This window comes from Suricata suricatta, chromosome 9 (genome assembly GCF_006229205.1).
Source record: "Suricata suricatta isolate VVHF042 chromosome 9, meerkat_22Aug2017_6uvM2_HiC, whole genome shotgun sequence".
Taxonomy (NCBI): Eukaryota; Metazoa; Chordata; class Mammalia; order Carnivora; family Herpestidae; genus Suricata; species Suricata suricatta.
In genome coordinates, this window is record NC_043708.1 from 107281656 (window position 1) to 107284583 (window position 2928).

The window sequence follows — 2928 nt, forward strand, 5'->3', positions numbered from 1 at the left end:
CAGTTCGAAGTCTTCCCCTACGAGATGTCTGCTAATTCCCAGTGGGCTCATATTCTCAAGGTTGCCACTGGCCTTAAGATCCCGCTCCTTGGTCTCTTTCACCTTGGGGCCTGACATGACAAATTGCCAGCCTTCCATTTCTATAATTTCAGTGGGAAGTAGGTTAACTGAAAACATTTCACAGTAAAGACACAGACATTTACTCAGAATAAAGAATAGCCTCATTCCTAGCAGGCTGTCGGTCACTCCCGCCCCCTGAGGAATAGATTCTGATTAGATAATGTTGTCTGTATGACAATAATCCTTTTGAATTTGAGGCTTATTTCATGGTCTTCTCATGATCAATGTTCATAACCGTTCTGTGTGTTCTTAAAAAGAATGTGTGTTTTCTATTTGTGCGCAAAAAACCTTACATTTCTATTAGGTCAAACTTTGTATTGTTCAAATATTTTGTGTCTTTAATTTTATATCTCCTAGAAAAATGAGTTAATAAGAAGGAAATGTTAAAAATCTACTTTGAGAGGTGACTGGTTGGCTCAGTCAGTTAAGCATCCAACTCTGAATGAGGTTTGTTTTTGTTTTTGTTTTTTTAATTTATTTTTGAGAGAGAGAGAGAGAGAGACAAAGTATGAGTGGGGGAAGGGCAGAGAGAGAGGGAAACGCAGAATCCGAAGCAAGCTCCAGGCTCTGAGTTGTCAGCTCAGAGCCCAATACAGGGCTTGAACTCCTGAGCCATGAGATCATGACTTGAGTTGTAGTCAGACACTTAATGACTGAGCCACCCAAGCACCCTTAAACACCTGACTCTTTATTTCAGCTCAGGTCATGATCTCACAGTCATGAGATGGAGTGCCATGTTGGGCTCCACACTGGGCATGGAGTCTGCTTGGGATTCTCTCTCTACCCCTTGCTATGCCCCTCCCCCACTTATGGGTATGCATTTTTTCTCACTCTCAAAAAAAAAAAATAACCCTCCCTCAACACACTGTCACGTGACTCACTTCTGCTCTGGTTTTTGTCCCCTCCCTGGCCAGGTTGTCCTTCCTGGAACATGAACATGATTTGTTAATATCTCCTTGTAATTTTATCAAGTTTTGCTTTATATACATTAAGTTTATTTTTTTTTTTAGGTTCATGTCACTTAGACTTGTTATATCTTTCTGATAAATAATTTTCTATCATTATGCAGTAGTACTTTGCTTTTGCAGTTACGTTTTTTCTTTCAATAGTGTTTTGTCTTATATTAATATCCCCACACCATTTCTTTTCTTTGGCTTAGAATTTGCCTGACATTTATTTTTCCAAGCTTTTGTATTCAGCTTTTATGTATCTTTATGTCTCTTGTAAACCACACACAAACTGAATTTTGCTTATTTAAGAATAACCAACTCTGAAAATCTTTGTATTTTACCAAGATATTTTAACTACTTTATATTTATTGTGATTCTTGGCATATTTTTATTTTTGCTTGCTTATTTTGTATTATACATATGTTCCACTTTTTCACTTTCTCTTATTTAGTTTTTCTTGTCATTTGTGGGAGAGAGTTGATTAATTTTCTTCTCATTCAGTTTTTTACCTCTATTACTTTAATAGTTACTCTGGAAAATTTAATTGCATTTTTAACAAAGTCTAAAGTTAATCAGTATCCTTACCCTTCTTCTGAACAATCCATGGACTTTAAAATATCTCTGATTATTTCTCCATACTTGCAAGTTATTGGGGTCTATATTTTATCCTATTTCTTCCTTAATCAAAAAATGGGCATTACTCTTATTTTCTATAGTCAACATTTATTTATATATGCACACATGTTCACCACTTTGTCTCTTAATTCCTTGTTGGGCGTCATAGCTAGGATTTGGAATCACATCTGAGATTACATTCCTTGTGTAGGAAGACATGATTTTAGGATTTCCTTTAATACAGATTTGTTAATTTTAACTTCTCATTTTTTGTCTAAAAATATTTTACTCTGTTCTTCCATGATAAGATACGTTCTCTGAGTATATAATTTTAGGCTGAAAGTATTTTCTCTCTGCATATTTTTCTATTGCCTTCTGGCTTCTATTCTGCTCATAGTGTAATTACTTTGTGGGTAATCTACTTTCTGGCTGCTTTTGTAATGTGTTATCTGCCTTTGGTGTTCTGCATTTTCACTATGGTATGTCTAGGAGTGAATTTCCTATCCGGCTTAAAATTCAGAGCATCCTTATTCTGATGTTTTGCATCTTTTAACAATTCTTGAAAATTCTCAGGTGCAAGCTCCCTTTCTTCTCATCCTGAAACTCTGATTAGAGACTGCTCTACCCTCCATGTCGCTTAACTTCCCTCGCATATTTTACATTGTTTGTTCTCTGTGGTCTACATTCTAATTACTTCACATTTGTCTTTTAGCTCATGAACCCTCTTTAGCTGTTTCTAATCTCTACATCCCCCATCTACTGAGATTTTCCATTTGCTATATTTATTGTTCCTAGGAGTTTTATTTTGCTCTTTTATAATTTTTCTTGGTCTTTTTAATACTCTTTATCTTTGTTTATTCTCTTTCTTATTTTCAAGTATATTTTAAATTTCTATAAATGCATTAACATACTTACTATTCTGTATTCTTAATTCTTTTGTCTGCTGATTCTTACAGTGCGTTTTTCATGTCTATTTTGTGATTTTTTACTATGAGCACAACTTCCTTAGAATTTTATCTGTGAGAATTCTTTGCATTTGGGGATGAAGTTGTGTTTCCCCAGATAATTTACATTTACTTCTGCCAGTGTCTGGGGTACTACAAACCTAAGGCTACTTTAAATTCTCTATTTAGAGCTGTTGGAGGCTATATAAGCAGAGTGAATTTAGGCAAGAGACCTGTATTAGGGCCAGCCAGTCATTATGATTTCTCAAAGGGTCTTCTTAAGCTCGCTTCATCAAGCA